Here is a 10,932-nt window from a genome sequence, read left to right on the forward strand (position 1 = left end):
ATGCCTTATGAATAATGGCCAAACCAATAAAAGATGCTTTAATTATTGATAAGATGCACTCAGATCTCAGTGTAACCTCCAGGTATTACTTGGTATTTAATGCTAATACACAATGCAACATATGCTACAGTGTATAATAACGATTGAAGAATATTAATTAATTCTCTATTCTTTTTTAACCTGGTTGTGTGTGTGTTTATATATATATATATATATATATATATATATATATATATATATATATATATATATATATATATATATATATAGTACATATGTATATATATATATATATATATATATATATATATATATATATATATATATATATATATATATATATATATATATATAGTACATATGTATATATATATATATATATATATATATATATATATATATATATATATATATATATATATATACATAGAGTGGTGGCTCCAGCGGTTAAGGCGCTGGGTTACCGATCGGAAGGTCAAGCCCCGGTATCAAGCCCCGGTATCGCCAAACTGCCACTCTTGGGCCCTTGAGCAAGGCCCTTAACCCTCTATGCTCCAGGGGACCCTTACGAGAAAAATAAATCAAGGACCGTGATGTCGGAGCGACGTGGGGCCGCCTTCCCGTGGGCTCACCACCTGCAGGAGGGACCGTAAGGGACCGGTGCTGAGAGGATTGGGCAGCAGTCGAAGGCGGGGGCCTTGACAGCCCGATCCCTGGACAGGGAGAAGTGTCTGGGGAATCTGCTTAGACTGCTGCCCCTGCGACCCGAATTACGGATAAGCGGGAGAAGATGAAATGAAATATATATATATATATATATATATATTTTTTTTTTTTTTTTTCTAAGAGGGATTTTACAAAAAACCTTTGACTTACTAATACCAAGTTAAAGAAACTGCACAGAACATGGCCACCCAGCAAGGGCCATCAGTCAGCAGGGAAAATGCAAAAGAACATATAGAACCTAACTTAGCTGTTTAAAGGGCTGCCTTGCAGTAAATGTTTGACAGTGTGAACTGTCAAACATTTCTCTCAATGTGTATTGCAAAAACACGAATATTTCTTAAATGTTTGAGATTAAAAGGAAATTAGGATCATGCCAGTGCATGAAATAGTTTCAAGTATATATTTTTTGGAAAAATGGTTCTATGACAAGAGAGTGTCAGTGAACATTCCTGTTGTTGGCTCTCTCCATAATTGATTGGTGTACAGAGTAGAGTTTCAGGGATAGCATTACAAGACTCAGGTGCAACTGAATTGGCCAAATATAGTGTCAACATTCATGCAAGTGTGCATTTAATTGTTAATGGTGTCATAAATCCAACTGCAAAAAGGTCAAATCAGTTTATATCAGAATACTCTACACCTGACATATTCTACTGGATTTTCTAAGAGGTCTTGCAACAAAATAATTGCTCAAGAATTAATGAATCTTGGAATTCTTAAAAGAAAATAATAATTTTTGAAGTGCAAGATTTACATATTTGAATGCATCCAGTGCTTTTTTGAAGCTTTTAATACTTCAGAACACAATTTTAACTGAAGTACACATTCCTGTTTTTGAGTAAAAGTTAAAATACGCTTAACTATTTCTAAAGTGAAAGTATTTCTGTATATTTGGGAAAGAAAACAATTTTTTTTTTTTTTAACACACTGAAGTATCAAAACAAAAAGTAATTATCTGTAAAAAAAAAGTACATCAGAGTTTTTTCACAGAGATGGGTAGTAGCAAAGTACAAATACATAGTTACTGTTCCTGACTAGATTTTCTTGGTATCATAACTTTCACTAATTAATTTTTCGGGCAACCTTTTACTTTCACTCTACTTTTTTTTTTTACACAGTGTACACATTCTGTACTTTCTACTTCTTACATTTTCAAACCAGGTTCGTTACTTTAGTTTTAATCTATTTGGTGACATATTTAATATTTATTCTTTTCATTGCACACCATTTTCAGCCCTTCAACCTATTTTTTTTTAATTGCGTGGCTTTTTCAACCTGCCACTGCTCTGTCATTTTGTGGCTATCACGCACCACAGATATAAGCTATCCTATGAAGCTAACAACAAGCAAGGCTGAAGGAAACATGGATGAGACAGAGGGAGTCAGCGATGCAAACAAATCTGAGAACAGAGAAATTCCTAATCACCTGATCACCAGCACCATCTTTTCTCTGCTTGTGTTCTATATGATGGACGTTCAACTTAAATGCATTCATTAGGTAACGAAATTTAAAATCCTTTTGTATTATTACATTAATATGATGTGAGGTCCAGTTACCAACGTGACACTTAAACAGGTAGTAGTAATGGCTACTTTTTTTACTTAAGTACATGTCAGAATCCAGACTTTTTTACTTTAACTTCAGTAAAAAAATGTAATCAGTACTTTAACTTTTACCAGACTCTTTTAAAACATGAGTAACTGTACTTCTATTTGCGTGAAGAATGTGTGTACTTTTGCCATCTCTGCAGGTACACAGTAAGAGTACTCTTACTCAGCAGAACTGTGGTGTTATGGTTGTAGTCTCATGACAAGATATCATTAACTTCTGTAGTCACGTCATTGTAGCAAAGTACAGTGCGTTTGTCAAAATTTTGTGGAATTAAAAAGTAAGAAACTACACATTAAAATGTTGTGGAGTAAAAAATTCCCGAAATAAAAATACTCTGATAAAGTAATGATACTTGAAAAATGTACTTTTACCACCCCAACAGATTTTTCCTATTATTTATTTATTTATACTTCCAAAAAGTTTGGACACCTTCATATTCAAAGTTTTTTCTTTATTTTTATTGTTTTCATTATTGTAAATAAATAATGAATAGACTATTGTAATGCATTACTAGGTGGATGTCCTGCATCATTAATAAACAAGCTTCAGTTTGTCCAGAATGCAGCAGCCAGAGTTCTTACAAGGTCGAGAAAATATGATCATATAACCCCAATCTAATCGTCCCTACACTGGCTACCTGTTAAGCTTCAAATCGACTACAAACTATTGCTTCTTACTTACAAAACACTAGTGGTTAAGATGCAGCGCTCCCACCGCTGCGACCCGGGTTCGATTCCCGGTCAGGGAACCATCCCCAGCCACTCTTAGTGCCGGTCCCAAGCCCGGATAAATTGGGGAGGGTTGCGTTAGGAAGGGAATCCAGCGTAAAACATGTGCCAAATCAAACGTGCGGAGGATCCGCTGTGGCGACCCCTAACGGGAGAAGCCGAAAAGAAAGTAAGTAACTTACAAAACACTAAATGGTTTGGCTCTCAATTATCTTACCAGTCTTCTAACACGCTACAATCCGTCAGGCTCCTTGAGATCTCAAAACTCCGGACGTTCCTAGAATAGCAAAGTCAACTAAAGGTGGTAGAGCATTCTCACATTTAGCTCCTAAACTTTGAAATAGTCTTCCTGACAGTGTTCGTGGCTCAGACACACTTTCCCAGTTTAAGTGCAGATTAAAAACTTATCTTTTTAGCAAAGCCTACACATAACACACGTCACATCATAACCTTGTGCTCCAGAACATCTGATCAAATGCACATTATCAACTTGTGCTGTTAATATCATGAACAGCAGCTACGCTAATTCCTCTTCACTGCTTCTCTTTCTCTCCCCATCCCGAGACATCCTGAGGTTGCTCCAGCCCCAGTCACGTCCCACCTTATGAAGATTGTGAACCTTTAAAGAAGTAGATGCCGAACTCGCAAACATCCTGAACCATGTAGAGATGTACCAGCGATCCCACTTCATGTGTGGAGTTTTGACATTGGACCTCCTTGAGTGTTTAAAGGCTCTGGCATAGAGAAGCTGGTGTTGGATCTGTGATGATCGCAAATATTGAGATATTTTATGAGTTGCTCAGTAGCTCATAGTTTTATAACCACAAATGACTGTAGGGGACTGTAGAAAGGACATTGCTCATAATATTACACTCCAGTGCTCATGTTAGTTCTCTCTCCAGTGTTCTGTATTGTTTAAAGATTTGTAATCACGGTCTTGGTGTCGACCAGGTGAGGATGGGTTCCCCTTTTGAGTCTGGTTCCTCTTAGGGTTTCTTCCTCATAACATCTAAGGGAGTCTTTCCTTGCCACAGTCGCCATGGCTGCTCATCAGGGATAAATACACACCGTTCACCTTAACTGTTAATTTCTGTAAAGCTGCTTTGAGACAATGTCTGTTGTGAAAAGCGCTACAGAAATAAACATGACTTGACTTGACTTAATGAAGACACTGAAATAATTACAGAACAAATATGGAATTATGTAGTGAACAATAATGTCGTAAAAATATGTTAAATCACACCGAATATGTTTTTATATTTTTAGTTCTTCAAAGTATCCACCTTTTGCTTTGATGAGAGCTTCGAACATTTTTGGTATTCTCTCAGTCAGCCTCATGAGGTAGTCACCTGGAATAGGTTTCCAACAGTCTTAAAGGATTTGCCAGAGGTGTTGAGTACTTGTTGGATGCTTTTCCTTCACTCTCTAGCTTAACTCATCCCAAACCATCCCAAATGAAATTAAATCAGGTGATTGTGGAGGCCAGGTCATCTGATTCAGCACTACATCACTCTCCTTCTTTGACAAACAGCTCTTACATAAACTAGAGGTGTATATCGGGTCATTGTCTTGTTGGAAAACAAATGATGGTCCCACTAAGTGCAAACCAGATGGGCTGGCATGTCACTGCAAAATGCTGTGGTTAAGTAATCAGCCATGCTGGTTAAGTATGTCCTCAATCTTTATTAAATTACCAACAGTGTCACCAGCAAAGCACCCCCACACCATCACACCTCCTTCTCCATGCTTCACGGTGAGAACCACACATTCAGGAACTGTCTGTTTAACCTTTGTACTTCTAATGAAGGTGCGGGTGTTACCAAAACTCCAGAAGCAAAAACCAGAAGCAAAAATCTAAAAATCTAGACTAATCAGAAAAAAGAACAGATTTCCACTGATCTAATGTCCATTCTTTGTGTTTCTTGGCCTAAGCAAGTCTCTTCTGCTTGTTCTTCCAAAGTAAGTAATTTTTCTTTGCTGGAATTTGACCATGAAGGCTTGACTCAAGCAGTTTCCTCTGAATAGAAATATGTCTGCCACTGTTCAAGTATTAATTTAATTGTAAGGGGATATTATTTTTTCTTAATACACTCTAAATTGTTTTTACTTTACAATGTAATAATATTCACAATGACTTTTAATGCATGATGCAGATGGATGCAAACCTTGAACATTTGAGGTTATTAAACTTCCCTCCATTTAGTAATATTCAGATATTTTTACAAGTAAAAACTGAAGCTACATTTTGGAAATCAAATATGAAACATTTATTTTAAACCATTATTTAGATTTTTTTTTTTTTTAGGAAAATGTAGGTTCATCTAAGAGGGAGCTGTCTATGACTGCCTTTTGATGGTGAGCCTGGCCTAATATTAAACAATTACAAAACCCCTGGGGAATGTCTGTAACATTTTGCAATATTTTAAAAGTCCACAACCAGGCTTATTTTGGAAACTAGCCAAACAGCTAATAACTAAACTATCTCACAAAAAAGCCAAGTGTTCTTTTCTCTTGAACTAATTAAAATATTAATGTTAGTTCAATTCTGCCCATTTTTTTTGTGCTTTTCCATCACTCCCACAGCAGATACTACCTGGAATTGATGTTTGGTCGCATTCTTTATGTTGAACCTACTATTTTTTTTTTTTTACATTTGGCATTTACATGTCCACATAACCTTCTGAAATGCCTAAGGTTGGGAAACGTGGGCAGCAGGTAACTGAACAATTTGTGCCATATCTGACCCAAAGGCTGTGGCTTTTTATGAATATTTGAGGCTTTTCTGAGTATGAAATGTTCATGCCACAGAGTAGAGTATCAGAGTACACAACTCACAAATCACTGATGATTCATCTTGCTATTTAAATAGCGTAATCTAATCAATGTCTAAAACTGTCTTGTTATTAAATGTCTTTACTGGTTTTACCACTGGACAGTGTCCATTATGTTCACCCTAATCCACCAATTCACTTATATAATACAGGTAAAGTTTCCTGGATATCTGCACTTGACCCCTTTCTCTATGAGATTAGTGATGTGGACACACACGATATAATGTGATTGTAATGTGACTTTTTGTGTGACCTGTACATTTTTACGCAATTCAGGCAACTGCCTCTGTTACTTCGGAAAGAAGAAGCATGACTTTCACACAGTGGTTGTGCTCTATTGTTCATACACACATAACAATGGCTCAGGTGTTTCAATTACACTATGTATTTTTTTTTTATCAAGGAAACAAGGGAAAAAGCAGTATGAGTATGAGGAGTATGAGTTGTTTAACTTCTGCAGTCTGGTCATTCAGATACTTGCTCAATATTCCATGTGAGATGGGGTTTCAATGAATCTTTCATTTGCTAGTGTAAGGTAACAACAAGGAAGAGACTGCAACATTCCTTGTGTAACTCTCATACTGAAGGCATCACTTTTAGACTTATACATATCTAATAGTTAACACTAACTATCTTGCTTAAGTGCATTTAAGATCACAATTTGAGCAATATTTATGCAAAGAAATAATTTAAGTAAAAGGGATACAAGCAGAATAATAATACAAAAAAAAGGATGACAAGACAGGCAAATGTATTGAGACACATTGTATATAAAGCTTTTCTACTAAAGCTAGATCTTTATTGCAGACAGATGCCACAAGTAGCCAATTTAAAGACTTATGGTTGCAGCACTTTCCTCGAAACAAAGTACAGAGTGTCCAGTTCTTTCTGTGTATATGCATTCAGGGCCACTTTTACAGTTTATAGCAAGATTTTACATTGTAAATAATCGTAATTGTAAAGAAGCAAACATCAAATTTTTTCCAGCTTTGAAGTTGAAACGCTCCCACTTCAATACTGAAATTTCTTTATAAAACAAACAAACAAACAAACAAACAAACAAACAAACAAAAACACATCTGTAAAGAAAGCAGAATGTCAGAGAACTATAGCAGAAACATAAATACATACTACAGTGCTTTTTTAGGGAGAAAAATCTTATATTTAGCCTGTAGTCCTAGGGCATTTCATAAGAGTAAGATGTTTATATGCATGAACTTGGCTAGCTAGTGTAAATGCTTTAGACTATAACCCTCTTGGCAGACATACTTTTCTGACACTATTTGAGAAATGAAACCACCGAAATTACAAAGATCTCTTTTAATAGAACTTCAAGCCTCAACATGATACAGCATTGGTTATTGAAAAAGTTTAGCCCTGGGGAGCAACATGTTTGTGCTTCCGCTCCAATATATAAAGTGAAGTGCTGTGAATTACTGATGATTCTCTGTCTGGAGGAACAAGTAAAGAAATTGTCATTAAGTATGATTATTTCAGTGAGAGCTATAAGGCAAATGCATAGGCTACACAGTAATGAAAGTAAGTAGAATCTCAGTTGGGAAGTCAAATGCTTCTATATTCATCATGTTATTGCTGTTGCTACTTTATTAGACTGGTGTTCAAGGTAAAAATGTAAACACTGCCGAAAAAAGCAAAGTGTTTCTCCAGTACAGGAAAAGCTTTATTTGACTTTTTGAAACATGCATTTGTTTATTCAAATCTGTGGAATGCACCCAGATTTCAGAACATTTCTTCTTCTTGATTCATTAGCTAAATAGAGATGTACTCAAGGAAAATTAGAATAAATGTGAGGCTCTACCTAATTTAAGCATTAAAGTTGCCAAATCCATTAAAGGGTTCACTATCTATCATATTTCAGATTGTTCTAATTTACCAACTAAACTCTGATTTTATTTGTCGCTGAAAGAATTTTTCAGAAAAGTATACATCTACACTGTATATTAAGTAAATATTTTATTGGATAATACATCGAAGGAAAATGCGGGTGTAATGGAATTTGTGAAAATGCATAATGCATTGTGTAGTGATGTAGTGAAGTTAGATCTGCAAAAAAATAAAAGCCAAACCATTTCCCAGATCTAAGTATGCTGTTGAATACTGAGACATTTTGTTTCTTTCCCCATGTTTCCTTGCATACAGGGATGCAGTCATTGATCAGATTAACATTACCACACAGACTCAAGTAGTTTAAGTATTTGGTTCCTTTAATAGTGACTTTGGTTTTTAAAAAACACAGTGGACCAACACCAGCAGATGACATTGCACCCCAAATCATTACAGACTGTGGAAACTTAACACTGGACTTCAAGCAACTTGGGCTATGAGCTTCTCCACCCTTCCTCCAGACTCTAGGACCTTGGTTTTCAAACTTGCTTTCATCTGAAAAGAGGACTTTGGACCACTGGGCAACAGTCCAGTTCTTCTTCTCTTTAGCCCAGGTAAGACGCCTCAGACGTTGTCTGCGGTTCAGGAGTGGCTTAACAAGAGGAATAACAACTGTAGACAAATTCCTTGACACGTCTGTGTGTGGTGGCTCTTGATGCTTTGACCCCAGCCTCAGTTCATTCCTCGAGAAGTTCATCCAAATTCTTGAATCCATTTTGCTTGACAAGCCTCTCAAGGTGCAGTTCTCTCAGATGGTTGTGCATCTTTTTCTTCCACACTTTTTTCTTCCACTCAACTTTCTGTTAACATGCTAGGATACAGCACTCTGTGAACAGCAGCTTCTTTGGCAATGAATGTTTGTGCCTTACCCTCCTTGTGAAAGGCGTCGATGATTGTTTTCTGAACAACTGTCAAATCGGCAGTCTTCCCCACGATTGTGAAGCCTGATTTGCATGTCACCATATTAAAATTTTTGGGGTCAACAATTCAATAAAATTTTTTAAACCAATTTTTTAAATTGGTCTTTTGAAGTATAAAATTTTTTTGAGATGGTGGGTTTTTGTTAAATGCGAGCCAAAATCATCACAATTAAAAGAACAAATGACTTAAACTACTTGAGTCTGTGTGCATTGAATTTATTTAATACACGAGTTTCACAATTTGAGTTGAATTACTGAAATAAATGAACTTTTTCCACATTCTAATTTATTAAGATGCACCTGTAATGAATATATTAAAAAGCATAATATCTCAATAAGCTGTAAGTACTTCCACTCAAAGGAAAATTGTTGTTAAACTCTCTTAACACTCTGAATCTGATTAGGCAATTATGGTGAAGAGTCAACTTAATAGAGTTTAGAGATTCACTGTGAGATTGCCAACTAGCAGAGCACCATTTCGCTGACAGGTCTCTCAGAAGACTACCTTCTATTTATAGATGCGACCTTTTCCCGTACAACAAAGTGCGATGTGTAGGTGAGAAATTTCTAAAAGGATTTGATGTTGTCAGAATCTGAACTATTTAGAGAATAGACACTTAAGAGATCTACAGATAGTAAATCAGAATATCCTTTTGTATATGGTCAATACATAGTCATTAATCATTTATGTATTTCTTTCTAAAGTGGATCTTCTTGTACCACCAGCAGTCTGAAATAACTCGAAACCTCTTATGGCTTTTTTGTTTATTGACTGGCTTGAGAGAGGCTTCATAAGCGCCTTTTAGCCTTGGTTGTGCAACAGGCCTACTAAAACTGGGACAGTGGTACTGGATTAGTGAGTGTCATTTGTTTGATGGCTCTATGTGATTACTTTTGTGTCACAGTACTTGATATTTACACATGGCAAATAAAAAAATCTATTTCAATCAGGAATAAATGACATTACTCATTAAATATTTAACTGAAATCCAAATTCAGCTTCATGTTACTATTACCGGCTGTATAGGCTTGGAACATTTGGAATAGGAAATCAAGCTAATTTCTGAAAGGATGCAAACAGGATAAATTAACCAGCTGTCCAACAAACATAATGCATGATTATATGCATTTATGCTGTTAAATGTATAAATGAAATAAATTAAAGTAAACATAATTAGCTGCAATTATCACAGCATGTGGGCAACAGTGTAGTAAGCAGTACTGCTATCTCACATTTTCAGGGTCTCTGGTTAATATTGGTTTATTCCAACCTAATACTGAGTTCTCTGCATTGATCAGATAAGGTTATATCAGGTAGTGATCATTAATCAACATGTGAATGTTGAAGCCAATTATTCTCTTTACTACACAAGGCTTGATAAATTCTGCACCTTGAGCTACTTTGGGTATGCTGCTGCAGACTGATTTTCATGTCCAAGGTTTTGTATCTAGTCTATCAATTAAGGCAATGTTTTGCAAGCCAAATTACTTGAAATTGTACTGGACGTTGTCTATTCTAAAAGCAGAAAATAGTTAAGTGAGTGTCTGAAATACTTCCAACTTAAGTAGGATGAGTTCAACCTGAGTAATTGATTAGAGATGAATTACTTTACTGTTACACAATGGGAGAGCAACTAATGATTTCTGGAAACATTATTACATAATTAAAACGTACAACATTCAAAGGAATACATTGAAATGTTCACTGCTGAACTAGAAACAGTTTATGACACTTACTGAGCTGGCAAATTGTCAGGGATCCACCAGCCACACCCTCGCCAAACCCTCCAATCACTCCAAGCAGCTCACCAACTTACTAATCATCCACACCTGGTCCAAATCAGTCACCATACTATAAAGACCCCGTTTATCCACATGCTCATCGTCCGTTCTACAGCTTAGGCTAATGAACACTCCGGACTACCCAAGCTACTCCGTTTGGTTTTCACTTAGCGTGCAAGATTCTGTGTGTATTGTTTGTGCTCACTCTGCCACAGTTTCGTCCAGGATTAGTTTACCCGTGTATAGTGCTGATTTCTCGTGCATTCTGCCTTGCCCTTTTGTTTTGCATTAAAAGGCCATCGTTGAATTCGCTGTGGTTCCCGTACGTTCTTTGCGCCTGACACAAATTCACTTGCATTCCATTTTGTTAAAATATAGTTTGTGTAAATCAGAAGTAAAAAGATGCGTCATCTTGAAACCACTTAGTA

The sequence above is a fragment of the Silurus aristotelis genome (assembly GCF_946808225.1).
Source record: "Silurus aristotelis genome assembly, chromosome: 1".
Lineage (NCBI taxonomy): Eukaryota > Metazoa > Chordata > Actinopteri > Siluriformes > Siluridae > Silurus > Silurus aristotelis.